The following is a 25,231-nucleotide window of genomic DNA, read 5'->3' on the forward strand; positions in this document are numbered from 1 at the left end:
TTTGACCTCTGTAAGAAAGTTGTGTGTATTGTATTTAAGTTCCAAGAAAACCCTTTGCTACATTCTTCTTGCATGGAAATTGATAACATGTGAGTAGCATAGCCACTGATGATTGACTTTTATTTTCTTAAATTTTGAGGTTCACAGACATACTTTGCCACCTAATTTTATTGTATTTTTTGTCTAGATTTTTTTGTTGTTGTTTTTTGTTTTGCTCTTCTAGTTGTTCTGTTGCTATAGTCCTATAATTTCCTATATTTTTAGAGGAAAAAACTTTACTCCTTTCCCTGATTATAAATTATTCCTATGGTTTAAAAAATTTAGATGTCACTTACCCATAATCTTTACCTCCAGAAGTAATTACTATCAACAATGTGGATTACATGCCTTGAACTCTTTTTAATACACAAATGTATTATCTTTATAAAACAGAAACACTGGATGTTTTATATTAGCACATATAGTAGACACTTTTGTAACAATTATCATGGGTCTGTTGTATTTTTTTATCAGCTGCATTGTACTTACTACATTATATGGGTATAGGTTTTGATTTATTATTGCTATCCTTCACTCACATTGTTATTAAAGGCTGTAGATATCATTGTTGTTAATACCTCTGACACTTAGGGTAGAAAATTCTAGAGAAGCAACAGTTGGAACAAAGGGTATCAAAACTTAAATTTTTAAGGGATTATTTATCATTGCCCTCCAAAATAGTTGTACTTACATTCTTATTGCATGAGTGCTCATTTTTCTGCACCCTCAATAACATTGGAAATTATCAATATTTTTTTCATTTTCACTAATGTGAAACTTGCAAAAAATTTCAATTCTATCTTTGACTCGTTTTATGGTCATTTCCAGTCTCAATCACTTTTCCTTCCTTTCAAGAGCAATATGAACTATTCCTAGAGAATTTTGTATGTTAAAATTTCTAAATCATATATTCCCAACTGGTATGTTATAAAACATAAAATTTGTTGTGAGAGAATGTTTGTAAATTTTTTCATTATGACTTACACATTTTAAATACTGTAAGGATTGGTGTGATTGCTTCCAAGCTCTTGACATGACAGAGCTTGAAACTGCAATCCCCATTTTAACAATTTTTGAACATTTCATCCATCAATCAATACAGAAAGAATGGGTATCTTAATATTAAATCTTTCTGATCAATCAGCATAAGATCCCTAATTCATTTCTTTAGGTCTTATTTCTCCAAGCATTGGCTTGTAGTTTCTGGTGTACAGATCTTTTGTAAAATGTTCCATGTTTGATTGCTCTTGTATATACATTTAACCATTTTCTCAATTGTCTGTTGTTGGTACATGAAAATTTAATTGGATTTCTGTAGTTTGATCTTTTACCTATAACCCTGATAAACTCATTAATTCTAGAAACATTATGGAGATTACTTATGACAGCCTTATATACAATTATGTTATTTAAGAATAAAGTTTCACATCTTTCTGATTACTCTTTTATTTCTTTTCTTGTTTTACTGAATTGGCTACATCCTTCAATAAAAAAATTAATGAGAATAGCAAAATTGGACACACATGCCTTATTTCCAATATTAGGGTATAAGCATTAGTCTTTCAACATTAATTACTAGCTACTTATAAGATTTTCTTAGATGCCCTCTTTCAAGATTGAGGACATTCCCTTCTATTACTGGTTTGCTTAGTCTTCCAATTTAGTATAATTCTGTCAAATGCTTTCTATCTGTTGAGACAATCATATTGTTTTGTTTTGTTTTGGGGGGAGGTGTACACACGTGCCTGGGATTAAACAGAGGGGCACTTAACTACTGAGCCACATTCCAGTTCCCATTTTTTTATATTGAGACAGGGTCTTGCTAAATTGCTTAGGGCCTTGCTAAATTGCTGCAGCTGGCTTTGAACTTGTAATCTTCCAGCCTTAGCCCAAGCTGCTGGGACTACAGGCATGTGCCCCCAAACCCTCAGTTTCTTCATTTACAGTACGATTGCTTTTTGAATGTTGTAAGTTTTTTAAAATACGTTTTAGTTGTAAATGGACATAATACCTTTATTTATTTTTATGTGGTGCTGTACCACTGAGCCACAACCGCAGCCCCAAGTTGATCTTATACTGCTATAAGTCCCATATGACCATGATCAATAATACTTTTTATATGCTGTTGGATTCCATTTGTAACATTTAGATAAGAATTTTTATATATACATTCATGAAAATATTGGTCAGCAGTTTTTCTTGACTACTGTCATCTTGTTTTATTTTAGGGGTAATGCTAGTCTTACAAATTGAGCTAGAAAACATTTCTTCTGTGTAATTTCTAAGTAAGTTTGAGTAAGGTCAGTATTATTTTTTTTTAAAGGTTGGATAGTTTTGCTAGTAAAGCCAACTTGGCCTAAATTTTCTTTGTGAGAAGATTCAATTAATATTTCAGTTTCTGGTTTGGTTTTGTTTTTATATTGCCCAGGCTAGTGTCAAACTCCTGGGCTCAAGTGATCTTCCTGCCTCAATCTCCCAAGTGCTGGGATCACAGAAATGTGCCATTGTCCCAGGTTACCCATTTGAATTCTTTAAAAGATACAGGATTTTCTTTTTTTTTTTTTTTTTTTTTTTTTTTGGGTGCTGGGGATCGAACCCAGGGCTTTGTGCTTACAAGGCAAGCACTCTACCGACTGAGCTATCTCCCCAGCCCCAGGATTTTCCTACTCTTTTTTTTCACGTTTTATTTTTGGTAATTTGAATCTGTTAAGGTGTGATGCATTTCATCTTAAGTAGATGAATTTATTGGCATAAAGGTGTTCATAATTTTTCCTATTGTCCTTTTTAATGCCTGTTTGTAGTGGTGTTCCCATTTTCATTCCTGATATTGGCAATGAGCATCTTTATTTTTTCTTTCATCAGTCTAGCTGAAGCTTTTTCAATTATATTGACCCTCTAATAGAACTAGCTTCTGGGACCACTAATTTTTATGCTGGTTTTCTTTTTCTATTTAACTGATTTTTGCTTAGACCTTTAATTTTTTCTTCACTTCTTTTCATTTGCTTTATTTAGCTTTTAACTTTATTTTTTCTGCACAGTACTGGTGTCTGAACCTGGGGCATATGCTAGGCAAGCACTCTACCACCGAACTACATCCTCAGCCCTTTTAATTTTGAGATAGAATTTAACCAAGTTGCCCAAGTTGGCCTCAAACTTGTGGTCCTCCTACCTCAGTCTCCTAGGTAACTGAGATTACAGGTGTCTACCACCACACCTGGCCTCTAACTAACAAAACTATACATCTAGTAAACATAAGTGGAGATTTTGCTTATCCCTTAATCTCTTTTAAGAAGATTTTGCTTTATGTATTTTGAAGCTGTAATGTTAGGTACCCCATTTCATGTATTTTGAAGTTGTAATGCTAGGTAATACATAACTTAAAATTATGTATTATTGATCATGATATTAAATGAGTCCATACTCATTATACTCTTCAAAAATCTTACTTCATCAGACATTAATACTCAGGCATAACATGTAGATATTATGGGTGTGATTTCAGACCACTTCAATAAACTGACTTACGTGTTTTTTTTGTTTTGTTTTGTTTTTTTGTTTTTTGTTCCCCAATGCATGTAAAAGTTAAGTCTGGACTATAATCTATTAAGTATGCAGTAACATTATGTCTAAAAGAAAATACAAATATCTTAGTTTAAAAATACTTTATTGCTTAAAAAATATACTAACAATCTAAGCCTTCAGCCAGTAATCTATTGCTGGTAGAGAGTCTTGCATTAACACTGCTGGCTACTGACTGATGAGGGTGGTAGTTGTCTAAGCGTGGCAATTTCTTAAAATAAGAAAACAATGAAGTCTGCCACATCGATCAATTTTTCCTTTCATAAAAGCCTTCTCTGTAGTATGCAATGATCTTCAATAGCATTTTGCCCACAGAACTTCTTACAAATGGGAATCAATCTTCTCAAACCCTGCCACTGTTTTATACCAACTAAGTTTGTGCTATATTCTACACCCTTTGTTTTCATTTCGACAAGGCTCACAACACCTTCTGGAAAAGATCATTCCATTTTTAGAAACTACTTTCTTTGCTCATCACTAAGAAGCAACTCTTCATTAAAATTTTATCATGAGCTTACAGCACTGCAGTCACATCATCAGGCTCCATTTCAAGGCTCCATTCCTAGATGTCTTGTTATTTCCACCACAAGTGCAATTACTTCCTCCACTTAAGTCTTGAACCCCTCGAAGTCATCCATGAGAGTTGAAATCAACTTTTCCCCAAACTGGTATTGATGTCGAAATTTTACCTCATTCATGAATAACAAATGTTCTTAATAGCATCTTATGGTGAATCCTTTCCAGAAAGTTTTCAATTTACCATGCCCAGATTTGTCAGAGGAATCTATCTATGGCAGCTAGAGCCTTACAAAATGTTTCTTAAATAATATAACTTGAAAGTTTAAATTATTCTTTGATCCTTGGACTACAGAATAGATGATCTGTTAGCAGGGATAAATACAACATGAAAACTCATTGTACATTCTCCACCAAAGATCTTGGGTGTCCAGGTTCATTCTTAATGAGCAGTAATATTTTGAAAAAAATCTTTTTTTCTAAGGAGTGGACCTCAACGGTTGGCTTAATATGTTCACTAAACCACGTTGTGAATAGATGTGTTGTTCACAGATTTAGTGTAATTCTTAAGGGCCCTAGGATATTCAGAATGGTAAATGAGCACTGGCTTCAACTGCATTAATTTCCAACAAGAGAGTCAGCATGTCCTCTGAAGCCTTCAAATCAGGCAGCAACTTCTCTCTAGCTACGAAAGTCCTACATGTCATCTTCTTCCAACATAAGGCTGTTCCATCTACAGAAAATCTGTTGTTTAGTGTGGCCACCTTCATCAATAATCTTAGCAAGATCTTCTGCATAACTTGCTGCAGGCTTCTCCATCAGAACTAATTCGTAAGTGGTGCTGAGTATCAAACCCAGGGTCTCACATGCCTGGCAAGTGCTCTACCATTGAACCACAACTCCAGCCCCTCAACCTGCACTTTCATGTTATGGAAATGGTTTCTGTCATTAAACCTTATGAACCAACCTCCATTGGATTCAAACTTTTCCTGTGCAGCTTCCTTAACCTCTCAACCTTCCTAGAAATGAAAAGAGTTAGAGTCTTGTTCTTGTTCTGGATTAGGCTTGACTTGAAGGAATGTTGTGACTGGTTTGCTAATCTTTCCAAACTACTAACACTTTCTCCAAATCAACAATAAGGCTCTTTTACTTTGGTATCATTCATGTATTCACATGTTTTTTTGTTTGTTTTGTTTTGCTTTTTTCCAAAGCTGGGCATCTATACAAGGGCCTCATACATGCTAGGTTAGACAAGAAATCTACTACTGAGCTGTATTGCCAGCACTGGAATAGCACTTTTTCCTTGCATTCATAGCTTGGCTAACTATTTGGCACACGAGGCCCTGCTTTCTTCCTCTTATCTTTCCTCACTGGGCTTAGCCACTTTCAGACTATGATTTAGAATGAGAAAGACACTGGCCTCTTCCTTTCATTTGAACACGTAGAGGCCATTATAGGGTTAACTGTCCTAATTTCAGTAGTACTATCTGAAGAAACAGGGAGGAGGGAGCTAGTCAGTGGAACAGTCAGCACAAACACGTTTACTGATTAAGTCTTCCATCTTATATGAGTACAGTCTGTGGCCTCCAAACAACTCCAATAACATCAAAGATCATAGATCATCAGAGCAGATTTAATTTTAATAAAGAAAAAGTTTGAAATATTGTGAGAATTACCAAAATGTGACAGAGATATAAAGTGAGCGCACTCTGTTGGAAATGTGGTCCCAACAGACTTGCTTGACACAGAGTTGCCACAAACCTTCAATTTGTAAAAAAAAAAAAAAAAAAAAAAAAGTAGTAAGACAAGGAATCCCTAAAGCCAGGTTTAGCAGCATATACCTGTAGTCTCAGTTACACTGGAGGCCAAGGCAAGAGGAGGATTGCTTGAGCAGAGGAGTTTGAGGCAAGTCTGGGTAACACAGTAAGCAAGACCTTATCTCAAAAAGTAAAAATAATAAAATAAAAACAAGGCAAGCCTGTACAAAAGTATCAACATGTGAGAACAACTTGGAATGTTGTTCTCACTAACCAATACTGAGAAATCTTCTAAAGCAGGTGCTGGCAAATATTTTCTATAAAATACCAGATAGTAAATATTTTTTAGGCTTTGTAGTCTACAAAAACATCTGTTTAATATTTTTCTTCTTCCTCCTCTTCTTTAAACAGCTCTTTAAAATGCAAAAGCTATTTTTAGCTTATGGTAATACAAAAACAGGCCACAAACTAGATTTGGCCAGCAGGTCATAGTTTGCAGACCCCTGTTCTAGAGAATGGCTTCAAAAAACAAAAAGCAATGGAACTGTCATCATGAAATAGCATTAGACTGGCACATGTCTGTAATCCCAGCAACTTAGGAGGCAAAGGCAGGAGAATCTCAAGTTCAAAGCCAGTTCAGGAACTTAGGGAGGTCTTGAGCAACTTAGCAAAACCCCGTCTCAAAAATAAAAAGGGCTGGGGATGTGGCTCAGAGGTAAAATGCTTCTGGGTTCAATCGAGAGAAGGAGGAAAGGAAGAGAAGGAGAAAGGGGGAGGGAGGGAAGTAACACTTATGTATAATTATAATTCACTAATAAAAATAAAATTTAAAATTTTTTTAAAAAAAGAAGTAACATGGGCTGGGGAGATAGCTCAGCTGGTAGAGTGCTTGCCTCACGAACACAAGGCCCTGAGTTCGATCCCCAGTACCGCCAAAAAAAAAAAAAAAAGAAGAAGAAGAAGTAACATAAGATTGGATTTAAATTTAAGACAGATTTCTGTCTTAAACAACTAAAAGATCAAAGTTGATCCCTGAGAGAAGAGATGCAAGTGAGATGTCCTATGACTACCCCAAGGAACTAAAGGTAGTGCCTGGAAAGAGTTTTCAGGCCACAAAGCAGTCAAGGAAAACAAAAATTGTGCCCAGCAGTCTGAGTTGAAGAAATAGAGTTCAGAGTTAGCAGATATTGAAGAGCCTAATTCACAGGGCAGAATACTGAAAGTGAGACATAGACTGAGAGAGACCTATCTCCAGAGATCTACAGAGGATTCCCCTCTAGTTTTTATTGAGTAGTGAATTATACACATAAGAGAAAAAACTATGGAGGCCCACAGAACCACCACCACAAAGGAACAAGCTGAACAATTCCTAGAGCTTACACAGGACCTAAAATAGTTCATATTCCCACCAGTCAGAAAGAAAAGATCAGCCAGGCATGTTAGCCCTCATCTATAATCCTAGTGACTAAGAAGGCTGAGGCAAGAGGATCACAAATTTGGGGCCAGCCTCAGCAATTTAGAGACCTCAACAACATAGAGAGACCCTGCCTCAAAATAAAATTTAAAAGGGATGGGGTAATGTAGTTCAATGGTAAAAAGTCACTGGGTTAAATCCCTAGTACCACACACACAAAAAAAAGAGAGAGAGAAGGAAAGACCTTCTAACACATATGATACCAATTATACAGAGCATAAAATAGAACATTCTAGCACCACATAACAAAGCATAAGAGTAAATCTCAAAAGGATCATCAAACTGTTTCTAGTAACTTAACTGTATCCCAGAACACAACTCAGAATTATTTAGAGGAATTTGAAAACAACCCAGCACTGAACCAAGTGCCATATCTAGAATTCAATCAAAAACTACCACACAGGGCTGGGTTTATAACTCAGTGATAGAGCATTTGCTGGGCATGATGAGTGAGGCACTAGGTTTGATTCTCAGCACCACATATAAGTAAAAATAAATAAATACAGGTATGTCAACAACTAAAAAATTTAAAGTTCCCACACATACAAAGAAGAAAAGTCAACTCATAATGAGAAAAATTAATCAACAGAAAAAGACCTTGAGTAATACAGATGACTAGTAAAAAAAGGTCATTAAAAGAGCTATCATGTGTGCTGGGGTTTGGCTCAGCGGTAGAGCACTCACCTAACACATGTGAGGCACTGGGTTCAATCCTCAGCACCACATATAAATAAAAATAAAATGTATTGTGTCCACCTACAACTAGAAAAAATATTTTTAGAAAAAGAGCTATCAAATATATTCAAGAAGGTAGAGGCAAAAGCATGAACAAAGAAGACACACAGAAGGTATAAAAAGGACCCAAATTTAACTCTAGAGATGAAAAATCCAATGTCTGAAATAAAAATTACAATGAATAGAATTAGTAGATTATATATACTGCAGAAGATTAGTAAATTAGCACACTACCAACAATAAAAGGAGAAATAAGACTAAAGAAAATGAACAGAGATATTAGTGAACTCTGGACCTATATCAAGTGACATAACAAACATGTAACTAGAATCAACAAATATGGTAAGGGGAAGGAAGCAAAAGTTTTTGAAAATATAATGGCTAAAACTTCCAATTTGATTAAAAAAAAAAAAAACTACATACCCATTAGAACCAAGATGCTCAAAAAACCCTATACAGAAGGTTGAAGTAAACTACAAGAAAGCATAATCAAATTACCAAAATTAAGTGAAGAATTCTTAAATGCAATCAGGAAAAAAAATGACATCTATAGAAAAAACAGTGGAAATAAAGCAAGCTAAAAGATATATAAGCAACATCTTAAAAGTACTCAAAGATGTAGGGCTGTAGTTCAGTGGAACTTGCCTGGAATGAGCAGAGGATCCTTATGGTTCAATTCCCAGTACCATAAGGGGAAAAGATAAAAAGAAAAAGAAAAGTCATTCAAGTACTGAGAAAAGGAGGAAATATCCACTTAGAATTCTAAATCAAGCAAAGGTACCTTTCAAAACTGAAAGCAAAATCGTTTTCCAGATATACAAATTGAAAGAATTCAATACCAGCAGACCAGTACCACAAGAAGTGTTAAAGCAAAGTCTTTCAGGCAGAAGGAAAATGACAGTGCATGGAAATCAGGGTCAACCCTAAGGAATAAAAAATATGACAATGCAAATATGTTAGTGTACCAGTTACACATAGATTTTCTCTCAACTCCAAACCATCTCTCTGTCCTACTTCCTATAATGGAGTTGGTCCCCATAAACATTTCCTCTTTGCCAGCTACAATGATGTCAAATGTTAACTTTTGTCAGTAAATGGCACTGGAGAAATACTCCAGAAAGAAGAAACTGCTCTTCCCATTATATTGTGCTCTAGCCTTCTTGCTCCAGTAAAGGGTTATGGTGTATAAGATTCCAAATGGTCCTCCCAAGAACCAACACCTCAGCAAGTCGCAGCAACACACACACAGGTAGTTTCCCGGTTCTGTCAGCACCCCAGAGGATAGCTTCCCAACAAGTTTCAGCAGCACTCCTACAGGAAGGACTTCCCAGAAAGTTCTGCTAGTGCCCCCACTGGTTTCTTAGCCAGATTTAATAAGGGGCTTCCTGATGACTTTTGCTGGCACCCCAGAGGGAAATTACATGCTTGCCAGCAGCAACTCAAACTTCTCCAGCATCCAGTGAACCACACCTTCCCTCGCCCAAGATCTGCACCTCTGCCTTAAGGCTAGGGGACTAGGCATCAACCAAATGTGTTCCATCCTTGCTACTTTACCTCAGTTCTATAGTTCTAATCTGCCCAATACCTTGTTCTGAAAATAGCCATTTCCCTCTGGTATTCCTCTTTTTTATAATGTAGTAATTTTTTTCAATGTAGTCTACTCTATCTTTCTTTTGAATGACAATTTATTTGCTTGAATGTTTATGCTTGAAAAGGTAAGTCTCCATTCCAAGACAGTGACTTCTACTTTCTTCAGATACCTTAACAGTTTCATTTTCTATTATGCATATACTGAATCCCTCTAGAATATAGTTTTGGTGATCTGGATGAGAAAAAGATTTATTCATTTTTTCCAAAACAACCACCAGACTATCCAAAAACCATTTAATGAACAATCTGTATGCCATATTCTTAAACATACATAAATCTATTTATTCATCTGTAATAATTTATCTAAATATTTTCATATTAGCATCACAGAGTCCAGAACAAGATTCATAATCCCCTACTCCATCACCATTATTCTAATTTAAAACAATCACATATTTATAATTCCCTATGAATTTGTTACCCCAAATTCTGCCTTCCTCACCAACAAAAAGATTAAGAAAAAATTTTTCACTGGGATATTTACTGAAGTAATAATATTAATTTCATGAAACATATATTTTTGTAATAGTTTTCCAATCCAAGAACCTGGTATATCACTCATGTTTTTCAAGTCCTAGAATTATAAATTTTATGAAAAATCAAGGAAAGAGCACATTAAAAAAGTTTCTAAGACATTGGAGTTCAAGTACTTCTGGAATTGTCATAGCCAATTTCGAGAAAACAAGGACTGAAAGAAATAATAACTGGAAGACACATTTTGATTCTTTTTTTTTTAATTCTTCATGCACTGCTTAGGCTCAAACCACTAAGCTACATCCCTAGTCCTGACATTTGTTACAATATACAACTTACACTGACAAAGCACTACTACCCAAAGTCCAGTCTATATTAGGGTTTACTCTTGGTTGTTGCACTTAATCTGAGTTTTGACAAATATATATTGAGATACATAGTTTTACTTTCCAATACAATTTTTATTTATTATTTATTTATGACTTAACTGTGCAGTACTAACGATTGAACCCAAGGCTTTACTTATACTAAGCAAGCACTCTATTACTGAGACATATCCCAGACCAAAATTTTGATTCTTAAATAATTCAAGTGTTTTGCACAAAAGGGAAGGCAAGAAAATAGGAAATGTTCATTCCTACTTCCTAGCTTCCCTAATACTACCTTTAACTCCTACTCTTTCTGCTTTGTTTCTAGAAATTACCACCTAGTATTATAGGTGTTCAGCGCACACTAATCTATCGAAATCTACAAAAACATAATTAAGTACTGAGTTTCCATTTTACCACAAAAAATAAAACCCATGTCACTGGCACCAGGGTTACAATTTGACGATAGTGGTTCTTACCCTGCAATCCTTCACCTTGCATTCCATATTCCATTTCAGAATGGCCTGGGCTTTAGTTTATTTTAAGGATGAAAGGAGAAAATCCCAGAGGGTTTTGAAGCACACTGCTCATTAAAAACACCACCACCAAGATATGCTTTCTAGTAGGTCTTCTCATGTTACCTGAAGATTTCTACAAAATTAAATTTGTAAGGGTGAGTCTTTGTGTGTGTATTCACCAGCGTTAATCTCCAACTTGGGTTTTAGTTCCCAATTACCTTTAAAATAGTCTTTTCTTGCATGACTCAAATAAAAAATGCTATGATACCAAAGCAGGGATATGGTATAAAAAGGGCCTGACAAGTGAGGCAAGGTGGCACACATCTATAATCCCAACAGCTTGGGAGGCTGAGGCAGGAGGATCACAAGTTCAAGACCACCCTCGAAAGAACAGTAATCAACTTAGTGAGAGCCTATCTCAAAATAAAAAAATGAAAAGGGCCAAGGATGTATCTCAGTGGTAAAGCATCCCTAAATTCAATCTTCAGTCTGGATGGATAGCTAGCTACATACATAAATAGACAGACAAAATAATTTCTATTCATTGAAAAACACTGCTAAAAAATGAAGACAACTCATAGAGGAAGAGAAAATATGTGCAAAACACATTAATAAAGATTTTGTATTCAAAATATACAAAGAACTCTCAAACACAATATAAGAAAAAAGATATTACCCAAAAACCAATTCCTAAATATTTACTCAAGAAAAATGAGTACATATTTTTGTAAAAAATTATAAAACAAGAAATTTGGGGGCTGGGAGCATAGCTCAGTGATAAGAGTACTTGCCTTGGGTTAGAATCCTAGTGTAGCAAGAAATCAAAGAAAGAAATTCAGGCTATTTTTTCTGTTAAAAAGAAAACATTACTGAAGACATTACTCAGTACCTCCTACTAAAGAATCATATCTGAAATTACTTCTAGAATCAGTTAAATAATGCACCAATTTTTTAAAAATATGGAAAGAGAATCAGTGTTAGAAAATGCTTCTTGGCAGATGCAGCGATGTTTTCTACATCTGATAATGGAACATATTTAACTAATCATATTCTCTGATCAATCACAACATTAAAATTATCTGTATTTTCCTTTATCATGGTCCTTATATCTTTACTCTTGGATGCCTTTTGTTGAACTGTCTCAAATTCAAACAAATATCCATAAAGAAATTAGATTAAACATAGTAAGTTTTTTCCTTTTACTAATTCCTTGGTTAGCAATAAAACTCCTTTTTCCTTTTTTGTATACTTTGCTTTAAAATTTTTTTAAAAAACTAGTAAACTGTTAAGAGTAGCATACTCTTATTTAAAATACATGGGGGTTTGTTTGGTTTGGTTTATTTGTGGAATTAGGAACTGAACTCAAGGGTGTTCTACCACTAAGCCACAGCCTCAGTCCTTTTTATTTTTCAAGACAGGGTCTAACTTGCCTAGGCTGGCCTTGAACACTCAATTCTCCTGCCTCAGTTTCCAAAATAGCTGAGGTGGTGTAAATCACCACACCTGGCAAAATACAGTATTTTCTTAAACGTACAGGAAAATGTGATGACTTTATTCATAATCACCCAAAACTAAAAACAACACAAATATCTTTCAACTGGTGAACAGAAAATAAATCTCAGTACATCCATACAATGAGTATTAGCCAGATACATACAAAGACACAGATCAATCTCACATGCATAACATTATATCAAAGAACTCACACTGAAAAGACTGCACATATATGACATAATATATACAATTTTCTGAAAAAGGAAAATTACGGAAAATAGATCAGGGACTGCTACAGACTAACAGAGGGGGAAGCCTGGCTATCAAAGGGCATAAGGGAATTTGGAGTGGTAAAGAAAATGCACTGTATCTTGATTGTAGTACTAGATTTACCACTACAAGCATCTGTCAAACCTTACAGAACAGTGCCAGGCGCAACAGTGCATGCCTATAATCTCAGTGACTCAGCAGGCTGAGGCAGCAGGATCACAAGTTTGAGGCCAGCCTCAGCAACTTAAGAAGACCCTATCTCTAATTAAAAAAAAAAAAAAAAGAAGAAGAAAAGAAAAAGAAAAGGGATGGAGTTCAATGATAGAGTACCCCTGGGTACAATTTGTGGTACCATGAAGAGAAATAAAAGAAAAAACCCTTTTAGAACTGTTCAATGAATGTTACTATATAGTTAGACCTGAATAGACTATTCATGCCTTGAAGCAAAAAATTCCCTTTTTGGAAACTAGAGCTATAGACAGAAATTACACATAATCCTACATGGCTTACCTTCCTTTTTTTGTAAGAGCTTTACTGAGATACAATTCACATACTATATAATTCATCAGTTTAAAGTGCATAATTCAAAGTGGGTGTAGTGGTGCAGGTTTATAATTCCAGCTACTCAGAAGACTGGCAAGTTTTAAGGCCAATCTGGGCAATTTAACAAGACCCTATTCTAAAATTTTTGAGAGTGGGGGAGCAGGTGGTATAGCTCAGTGGCAGACAACTTAACCTAGCATGCACAAGACCCTGGGTTTAAAACCCTAGTACATTTAAAAAATGAAAATTCAATGGTTTTTAGTATATTCAGAGGTGTACAACCATTACCACAATCAATTTAAAATATTTAATCCAAAAAAAGAAATCCTGTAGTCTTTATCATTCCTCTGTCCCCTCAAACTCTCCAGTTTAGCTCCATTTTTAATGGGGGAAAAATTTTTTTAAACAACCTAAGAATCAAAGAATGTTCCATATTATAGTATACCTATTCCATAAAGTACTAAGCAGTTATTAAAATTATGTTTATAGATTTTCAATAATAGCAACATGCATAAGATGCAAATTAAGATAAAAATGTTTAAGACAAAATTGTACATATGATGTTAATTATGTTAAAATACACATATGAGGGTGGGGGTTGTAGTTCAGTAGTTTTGCCTGCATGTATGAGGCCCAGGTCCAATCCTCAGTACCAAAAAACATAAAAATAGAATAAAATATGCATAGAAATACCCTGAAAAGAAATGTACTAGGCATAAGCAGACATTATGACTGAATAAATGTTATGATCTTTAAAAGGCAAGTGGTAAGAAAACTGAATCAACAAGCTGTATTATCAGAATTTATATAATCAGAAGCAACTACATAGAACAGAAGAATCTGGAAGTCTTTCAGGTACATAGTAAAAAGATCTTGACCAGTAGAATTCAACCAGGAGCGATTTTGCCCCTTCAGAAAATATTTAGTAGTGTTCAAAGATACTTTTAGTTGCCATAATCTGGAGGACAGTGTTACTAACATCTTAGTTGACAAAGAGCAAGTATACTGTTAAATATGCCAAAATGCATAGAATAATCTCCCACAACAAAGAATTACCTCACCCAAAATGTCCATAGTGCTAAGGTTTAGAAATTTTGATCCAGAGCACACTGAGAATGTGAGGTAATCACCAAGAATTTTTAAATCAGTACAGTGATCTAAAGTAAGGAAATAATAGTTTCCTCATTTCCCGCATTACAATGTGTATTCTTTCCCCGGTTTTCCTATTTCAATTTATGATGCCACCAACTATCTAGTTTTTCAGGGATAGGAATGTAGCTCAGAGGTAGAGAACTTGCCTAGTAGCATGCATGAAGTCCTGGGTTCAATCCCTAGCACCTAAGCAGAAAGAGAGACAGATGGATAAATAAATGAGAGTTGTGGTGTAGTATAGTGGTAGAGCACTTGCCTAGCATGACTGAAGACCTGGTTTTTACTTCCAGCACTGCAAAAAAAATCAACTATATCCCTTGATACTTAACAGCTCTGGGTTAGGGGTGTAGCTCGTTGGAGAAAGCTTGCCTAGCAAGAGTGAGGCCCTGGGTTCAATCCCCAGCATGGGGAGTGAAATGGCGATACGCAGCTTTTCAAGCTAAAAACCTAAACATCTGAAATCCTAGACATCAGCAGTCTTTATTTTTCTACACTGATCAAGTTCTAATGACTCTACCTCCAAAATACATACCAACTAATTATCATCTCCATCCCAATGATTAGTTTTATACCATAATTATATCAAAAGTCTAAATGATCCTGTTTCCCATCTTGCTCTAGGATGGTTATCTACACAGCAACCAGAGGAATCTTTTAAAGATATAAAGATATACTAACTAACAGGCTTCTCAGAGAAATATCTACTATTATTTCTCCCTACCCCAATCATTACCATAATACCCTACCTGAAATTATTCACTACCTGAAAATATCTGATTTATATATTGTTATTTTCTATCTTGTAAATATCACTAACACAATCTTTATATATCTTGTTCATTGCTCTTTGTCCAGCACTTAGAACCATGCCTGACCTGTGTCCTAAATAACTACTGAATGAACCAACAACTTTACTGATGTTCTATTTGCTCTGTTGGAGCCAAAAAGTAATAATACATCTTTGCAGAAAAATAATCACATCTCCTAAAGTTAACTGATATTCTTCTCAATCTCAATCAGTCAAGAAACAAATTACAGGTCAGGAAGTAAGGTTCTTGGAGAGAAAAAGTTCTTCCCCCCAGGTCTCCAGCTACTTCCAAGTTTCCAACAAAAGATGTTCTCTGCTCACCAGGAGACAAGATGAAGGCTTAGCAAGTAGATGTTGCCTGTTTCTCCTAGATCACCCATATATAAGAGCTAGTTATATTTTTTTTTTTGTTCTATAATTGCCTATTGCACTACATCTTAATAAAATTTGTTTAAAAATATTTTTCTTGAAAAATACCCAGGTCAGGGGCTGGGGAGAGCTCAGTCGGTAGAGTGCTTGCCTTGCAAACACAAAGCCCTGGGTTCGATTCCCAGCACAAAAAAAAAAAAAAAAAAAAAAAAAAAAAAACCAGGTCAGATGTGGTGGTGCACACCTATAATCAAGCAACACTGGAAGCCAAGGCAGGAGAATCCCAAATACAGGTTAGTCTCAGCAATTTAGTGAGACTGTCTCAATATAAAAAATAAAAAACCCTCGGGAGGTAGCTCAGTGATAAAGCACCCTGGATTCAATTCCCAGTACCAAAAACAAACAACAGCCTGGTCTCAGTGTGCTGGGTAGAAATAGGCAAAGATTCTATTCCCATACTGGCTATGGGACACAAGCAAAATAGGCTAGCAAGATAGCAGCAAAGATCATCTCAAAGAAACTACTGACAAAAGCACTGTGAGACTAAACTGCCTCTTGCTACAGGGAGAAACACTGACCAGCACCTATCTTAGGGAACTGGAATATTAAGGGAGCCAATGTGTTATCATACAGAAGAACAGATTTTTACTTTTGAAGATAAATCCGTCTCCCAGTATATAAATAGGACAGAGGGTAGAGGAAACAGTAGAGAAAGGAGAAGAAAAAGAAGAATTGCAAAGGTAAGGAAAGTTAGAAGAACTGAGGTGGTGGCAATATAAATCAAAAAGGGTTTTAAAATCCTATCTGACATAGTTTCAACAAGACTTAGCAATTAAAACTAGATAACAAGGGAAAGTTTAGAAGCAATGATGATTCAAAGGTACCTAACTTCGGTGACTAGAGGTCAATAACTGAAGAATATATAAAGAAAAACATGTTGAGAAGAGACCATTATTTGGCAAAACAAGTAATTGATAGGGAATGAGGAAATAAGGGTTCAGTTTTACACACAGTAAGTTTGTAACATTTGTGAAAGTTAAAGTCAAGTCAAAGCATAATTCAGAAATTGGTTTTGAGTTTTAGAGATAAAACAGAAGGAAAGAAAGGGAAAGAAAGTCACATGATGTATTTAGAGAGTAACTGGCAAAAAAAACTACTACTGTAGAAGTGACTGCCTGAGAAAAACAGGCTGAGGAAACTTATTGGGTATGTAAAAAGAAACAAGATGATTGTAAATGAGCAGTTCAAAAGGAAAACCACTAGAATGCCATCTTATAAAATAAGAAAAGTTTCAAGAAGGACAAGAACAACAGAGTCAGATGTCTAAGAAAAGGTCACATAAGAATATCCTGAAGGGCTGGAGTTGTAGCTCAGTGGTAGAGCACCTGCCTAGCATGTGTGACACACTGGGTTCAAGTCTCAGTACCACATTAAAAAAATATATAAAAATAAAGATATTGTGTCCATATACAACTAGAAAAAATATATATAGATATATATCTATATATATGTAAAAGAATATCATGGAAAATATACATTAGATATGGTGATTAGCAGAAAGAAAATCTCTTCGTAAAGAAGAGATTTCAGTAACAAAAGAAAAAAAGAAGCCAGATTCCAATTTCAAAAGGCCTATTTGACAACACTAAAAACACCAAGGATCATTAGTGACTCTTTTGAAAACTTATATTGCAATAAACTGGAAAAACTAGAAGAAATGGATAATTTGTAGACATATATAAATAACCAAAACTGAAGCAAGAAGATACAGAAAACCTTAGCAAAGAAGACTGAAGTATTAATAAAAAGTCTTCCAACAAAGCAATATTCCAGACCAGATGAATAATCACCTGAACTACACCAGAACTTTAAAGAACTAATGTCAATGCTCATTCTATAAAACCAGGGTCACCGTGATTCCAAAACATGCCAAGGAAAAGAAAATCAGAGACCAATATTCCTGATAAAAATACTTGTAAAACTCCTTAATAAAATATTACCAAAACGTACTCAACAACACAGTAAGAAGATTACAGATCATGACCAAAATTGGTTTTATCCTAGGGATGCAAACATGGTTCAACATACACAAAGCAATAAATGTAATTCAACCCATAAATAGACTTAAGGGCAATAATCACATGATCATCTCAACAGACGCAGAAAAAGCATTCAACAAAACTCAGCATTCATCCATGATAAAAACACTGAAGAAACTTGGGACAGAAGGAACTCATCTTGACATAAAAGAGACAAAGTCAAAGCCAACATGATACAGAAAGAGGAAAAACTAAGTGATTTCTCTAAAATCAGGTACAAGACAAGGATGTCCACTGTAACAACTCCTATTCATAAAGTACTTGATAGTTCAGTCGAGAAATTAAGAAAAAGGCTACACCAAGAATACAAATAACCCAATCAACAAATGGGCTAAGGATATGAACAGACACTTCACAGAAGATCTATAAGCAATCAACAAACATATGAAAAAATGTTCAACATCTCTAGTAATAAGAGAAATGCAAATCAAAACTACCCTAAGATTCCATCTCACCCCAATTAGAATGGCGATTATCAAGAATACTAGCAACAACAGGTGTTGGTGAGGATATGGAGAAAAAGGTACACTCATACATTGCCAGTAGGGATGCAAATTAGTGCAGCCACTCTGGAAAGTAGTGTGGAGATTCCTTAGAAAACGTGGTATGGAACCACCATTTGACCCAGCTATCCCACTCCTTGGCCTATACCCAAAGGACTTAAAATCAGCATACTACAGAGATACAGCCACATCAACGTTCATAGCTGCTCAATTCACAATAGCCAGATTGTGGAACCAACCTAGATGTCCTTCAATTGATGAATGGATAAAGAAACTGTGGCATATATATATACAATGGAATATTACTCTGCTATAAAGAACAATAAAATTAGGCATTTGCAGGCAAATGAAATTGGAGAATATCATGCTAAGTGAGATAAGCCAATCTAAAAAATCCAAAGGATGAATGATCTTGCTGATAAGCAGATGATGACACATAATGGGGGGTGGGAGGGGAGCAACAATGGAGGAAGGAGGGACTGTATAGAGGGGAAAGAGGGGTGGGAGGGTGGGGCTGAAGGAAAAAAATAACAGAATGAGTCAAAAACTATTACCCTATGTAAATGTATGATTATACAAATGGTATGCTTCTACTTCCTGTACAGAGAAACAAGATGTATCCCATTTGTTTACAATAAAAATGAATTTAAAAAAAAAAGAAAGAAAGAAAAAGAAAAAAGAAGGGGGAGATCCAAGATGGGGGACTAGAAAGAGGCTGCCTTCCTTGTTGCTCCGTAACTTGGGATTCAAGCAGAGGAAATACTGTTTCTCTATGAAGCAGTCATCGCTGCCCCATTTGTCCACCATGATCACACCCTCTGCCAGCATATCGCCTGCCTTTTGAGTGTGGGTCAATTTATATATCAAAGCCTGTATCATCTGCCATTTGCCCGTTTGCAGGCCTCTTGCCTGCCCATCACCACCACCCAATGTCTACCAGCCAATCATCTGCCATTAGCCTGCACACGACCCGCAGATCGCCAGCAGTTAGCCTGACGCCCACTTTTGCCTGGAAGTCCATTATCACAGTACCCATGGCTGCCGCCATTTTGGGACAACAGCCAGGTACTGCAGGTTTGCCACAGCAGACTCAGCCATCTCAGGGCATAGCCACATCAGTCTGGGGACCCAGGCCAGGGCCTGGAGATATAGTGGTAGTGGCTGCCATCTGGCTGCCTCTTTGCAGAGTTGCTCCTTTGTATGAGCACACCTCTGGTGGTCTCTCTGCAAACTGAAAAGGCATTGAGATCCTGGAAATTGCAGCAAGACAGGGTCTGGAGAAGCTGAAGCCCAGGTCCATCAGATTGCAGCTGGGTTTGCGTGGGTCAGTCTGGGTCTGGCAAGCCTGGGGAAAGTTGGAGACAAGGGGCAGTTCCCTGCAGGGAGCACAGGTTGAAGAAACTGGAGAAAACTGGGCTCTCTCCAGGTCAGTGAGTCCTGAAGTGTGCAGGGACAAAAGGGGCCAGCTACAGTTAGAAGACTGTAAGAGGGTGTGAGGGCATCTTGCTATCGACTCACTCAACCAAGCAATCCGACACCCACAGGACTGGAGTTAACATCAACCCCTCCTATCAGCAGAGAAGGGAAGCTAAGAATATTTCTGAAAGCTAATGGAAGCAATCATTCAATTTTCCATTGGGACGTTCCTCCTTTTTTCTTTTCTTCTTTCGCCCTCTCACATCTCTACCATCTTTGAAACCAAATATTTTTCACGCAGCCATTTACTGAGGAATGAGATGTCTGAATAGTGTATGACAATTGTTGTATATTCTTATATTTTTACTTTTTTAAAAAAATCTGTATATATTTTTTTCCTCTCACCTGTCTCCCTAGATTCTCTTTCTCATTTCTCTCATACTAACAGCCAACCTCTATTAATTCCTCCCTCGCTCTTACTATAAATTTTTACTTCCATCTTCTCTTCCTCTCCCTAATAAACATCACATCTTACACTACTTCTGTTCCCTCAGTGTCCATCATTTGAAATGGTAAACTTCATTAAGTAAACTTACTGTTTATATTTTAGACAATAATTGAACACTTCACTTCTATTATGACAAAATTGTAAACCTTAATAGGAGCCATTTCATTTAAGGTATACTGTTTTCAATGGGTGCTCTTAACATTGGTCCTCCCTTAAAGGTGAGGTACTAGAAGCCTTCAGGGACACTAAAAGACTACAAGGGTAGAATCTGTACTGCCTCTGTCTATACTGCTAGAGGAGAAGCACAAAAACAACATGAAAAAGCAAGGGAACAAAGTGCCTCAAACAAATCAAGATGATCCAACAATAGAATCCACAGACAACACAAAACAAATGTCCCAGAAAGGAGTTTAGAAAATACATAATTAGATGGATGTTCAGAAAAAAGGATGGTATTGTAGAGAAAATACAGGAAGTGAAAGATCATGTCAATAAAAAGGCAGTGAATATAAAAAGGAATCAAGCAGAAATCCTACAAAAGGAAGGAAACAAAAATAAATCAAATTAAAAATTCAATGGAAAATATCACCAACAGACTAGATCACGTGGAAGACAGAACCTCAGACAATGAAGACAAAATATGTGCTCTTGAAAATAAAGTTGATCACACAGAGAAAATGGTAAGAAACCATGAACTGAACTTCCAAGAACTATGGGATGACATGAAAATATCAAATTTAAGATTTATTGGAATACACGAAGACATGGAGTTACAAACAAAAGAAATGCATAATCTTTTCAATGACATAATATCAGAAAACTTCCCAAATCTAAAGAATGAAATGGAAAATCAACTACAAGAGGCTTACAGGACCCAATGTACAAAATTACAGCAGACCCACACCAAGGCACATTATAATGACAATGACTAACATACAGAATAAGGATAGAATTGTAAAGGCTGCAAGAGAAAAAAAAAATCTATAGGGGGAAACAAATTCAGATCTCAGCTGATTTCTCAACCCAGACCCTCAACAACAGGAGGTCCTAGAATAACATATATCAAGCTCTGAAAGAAAATGGATGCCAACTGAGATTTTTCTTTTTCTTTTTTTTTTTTTTTGCCGTGCTGGGGATCAAACCCAGGGCCTTGTGCTTGCAAGGCAATCCCTCTACCAACTGAGCTATCTCCCCAGCCCCAACTGAGATTTTTATATCCAGCAAAATTAAGCTTCAGATTTGAAAATGAAAAAAAAAACTTACATGATGAACAAAAGTTAAAAGAATTCACAACTAGAAAGCCTGCACTACAGAATATTCTCGGCAAAATATTCCATGAGGAAAAATAAATAAATAAATAAATAATAATAATAATGAAAGCTAGCAAAGGGAGAAAGGACACTAAAGGAAAAGTCAATCAAAGGAGATACTAAGTCAAGTTAAAAACCAAAAATAAACCAAAATGACCAGGAATACAAATCGTATCTCAATAACAACCCTGAATGTTAATGGCCTAAGCTCATCAACCAAAAGACATAAACTAGCAGACTGGATTTTTTAAAAACTCCAACAATATGTTGTCTTCAAGAGACTCACATCCAGGGCTGGGGTTCTGTTGCAGTGGTAAAACGCTTGCCTAGCATGTGTGAGGCACTGGGTTCGATCCTCAGCACCACATAAAAATAAACAAATAAATAAGTATGTGTCCATCAACAATTAAAATTTTTTTTAAAAAAGAAACTCACCTCTGAGGAAAAGACATCACAGACTGAAGGCAAAAGGTTGAGAAAAAAAACATATCATTCACATGGACTAGGTAAACAAGAAGGGATTTCCATGTTCATATCACACAAAGTGGACTTCAAACCAAAGTCAGTCGGAAGGGATAAAGAAGAACATTTCACACTGCTTAAGGGAAGCATAGCACCAACAAGACATTTAACAATTGTAAATATATATGCCCCAAACAAAGGAGCATCTATGTTCGTCAAACAAACCCTTCCCAACTTCAAGAATCAAATCGATCACAACACAATAATACTGGGTGACTTTAACACACCTCTCTCACCACCAGATAGATCTTTCACACAAAAACTAAACAAAGAAACTATAGAATTAAATAATACAATCAACGATTCAGACTCAACAGACATATACGGAATATTTCATCCATCATCAAGCAAATATATTTCCTTCTTAGCAGCACATGGATCCTTCTCTAAAATAGACCGTAAGTTATGCCACAAAGAAACTCTCAGCAAATGCAAAAAAAAAAAAAAAAGAAAGAAATACAAACCTGCATTCTATCAGACTATTAACAAAATGAAACTACAAATCAATGATAAAATAAAAAGCACAAGCTACTCCAACACCTGGAGACCAAATAGCATGCTAGTGAATGGATAAAAGGAGAAATCAAGGAGGAAATAAAAAAATACTTAGAGGTAAATGAGAACACCAATACAACATATCAAAATCTCTGGGATGCTATGAAAGCAGTGCTAAGAGGAAAGTTCATTGCATTGAGCTATGACATTAAAATAAGAAGAAGTCAACAAATAAATGACCTAATATTATATCTCAAAGCCCTAGAAAAAGAACAAATCAACACCAAAAGCAACAAAAGACAGAAAATAATTAAAATCACAACTGTAACCAATGAAACTGAAAGAAACAATTCAAAACACTGATGAAACAAAAAGTAGATTCTTTGAAAAAAAAATAAAATTGATGAACCCTTAGCCACACTAACAAAGAGAAAGAGAGAAAACTCCAATTACTAAAATTTGTGATGAAAAAGGAAATGCCACAACGGATACTACTGAAAAACAGAGGATAATTAGAAACTATTTTGAAAATTTATACTCAAATAAAATAGAAAAACTTGAAGACATGGACAAATTTCTAGAGATATATGATCTATCCAAACGGATGCAGGAGGACACACACAATTTAAACAGACCAATTTCAAGCAATGAAATAGAACTCATTAAAAGTCTACCAACCAAGAAAAAGCCCAGGACCAGATGGATTCCCAGCCAAGTTCTACAAGACCTTGAAAGAAGAATTAACACCAATACTCCTCAAATTATCCCATAAAAAGGAAGGAACTCCTTCAAACTCATTCTATGAGACTAGTATCACCCTTACACCAAAACAAGACGAATCAAGGAAAGAAAATTTCAGCCCAACATCCCTAATGAACATAGATGCAAAAATTCTCAATAGCATTCTGGCAAATCACATACAAAAACATGTGAAAAAGATAGTGCACCACAATCAAGTGGGGTTCATCCCTGGAATGCAAGGTTGGTTCAACATACAGAAAACAATAAACATAATACATCACATCAACAGACAAGAAGCATATGATTATCTCAACAGACACAGCTAAGCATTTGACGAAATATAACTCTTCTTCATGTTCAAAACACTAGAAAAATTAGGTATAGTAGGAACATACCTCAATATTGTAAAATCTACCTATACTAAGCCCATGGCCAACATCATTCTAAATGGAGAAAAACTGAAACCATTCCTTTGAAGAACTAGAACAAGACAGGGATGCCCTCTGTCACCACTTCTATTCAACATCATCCTTGAAATTCTAGTCAGAGCAATCAGACAGAAGAAACAAATTAAAGGGATATGAATAGGAAAAGAACTCTAACCATCACTATTTGCCGACATGATTCCACATTTAGAAGATCCAAAAAATTCCAACAGAAAACTTCTAGAACTCATGAATGAATTCAGCAAAGTAGGATGTAAAATCAATACCCATAAATCAAATGCATTTCCACACATAAGTGACAAATCCACTGCAAGAGAAATTAGCCTCAATGAAAATAAAATATTTCGAAGCAGAGGATGTCTGTTTTTAGGTGAGGCAGGTTCTGCTGCTTCTCTATCTCCTGGGGTTTACCCCATTTGTCTGCTGTGATCACCTGCAGTCTGCCAGCATAGTGACGCCTTATTTGAGAGCAGATTGCCCCGTCAGACGCCTATAATCCGCCATTTGCCTGCCTCTCACCTCTCCATCACCTGCCTTACACCTATCCATCACCCAAAGCACGAGGTTCACCTCCCGATCGTCCGACAACAGTCAGCAAACTGATCGCCAACCGCCAGTGGAGCACCAGCTGCCTGCTGTTGCCTGGAAATTTCTCTGTCACAGTACCTGCAGGTTTGATTACACGTGGCTGCCGCCATTTTGAGAAAACAGCCAGGTCCCATAGGACCCCTGGCCAGACTGACTGAGCCCCATCTCCAGGATCCCTCAGCCCGACCGATCACTCCCTGCCTCTGGGGCCCTCACATCGACTGACTGCTCCCTGCCACCAGGAACCCCAGACCAACTGACTGAGCCCTATCACCGGGACCCCAGACCGACTGATTGCAACCGGCCTCCAGGATCCCACAACCACACCAAACACACCTGACCTCCAGGACCCCTGCTTGACCAACCGCATCCCAACTCCAGGACCTCCAGCTGACCACGTCCACACCCTGAGCTGCAGCTCCCCATTTGCCAACACATTTCGAAGCCAGAACGGCCATCTTGGATAATCCTGGAAGCCGTAGCTCTGATCTTTCGGTGGGGCAAATCCCATCCTGAGATGCCTGCTGGAGGCTTGAAGCTTATTGTCAGGTACCTCTAATACATCAGGCTACTGAAGACTGGGAGGTTTCATTACTATATGACTGTTATATTGTCGATTTTCTTTTTTCTCCTTATTGAAAAAATTTAAGTTTTTATTTCTTTACTTTTCTTGCTCTCTTTTCCTTTTGTTTACCTGTTCCCTCAGAGTCTCTTTCTCCCTTTTTTGCATGCTAACATCCGATTTCTTTGGATTACACTCTCACCCTTTCTATTTTCTAGAACTTCTGTATATTCTTTTCTTATCCCACTAACAGCCACATTCTACATCCCTCTGCATCCTCTTTGTCCTCCATTAG

The 25,231-nt window shown here is 36.4% G+C and overlaps 1 protein-coding gene across 7 annotated transcripts in view; it reads right to left on the bottom strand.

Moving 5' to 3' along the window:
* The window catches only part of Zmym4 (zinc finger MYM-type containing 4), a 186,496-nt gene that overhangs the window by 132,598 nt on the left and 28,667 nt on the right, over positions 1–25,231 (bottom strand). The gene's annotated exons all lie outside the window — the stretch shown is intronic.

This window comes from Sciurus carolinensis, chromosome 1 (genome assembly GCF_902686445.1).
Source record: "Sciurus carolinensis chromosome 1, mSciCar1.2, whole genome shotgun sequence".
In the NCBI taxonomy this organism is placed as follows: Eukaryota; Metazoa; Chordata; class Mammalia; order Rodentia; family Sciuridae; genus Sciurus; species Sciurus carolinensis.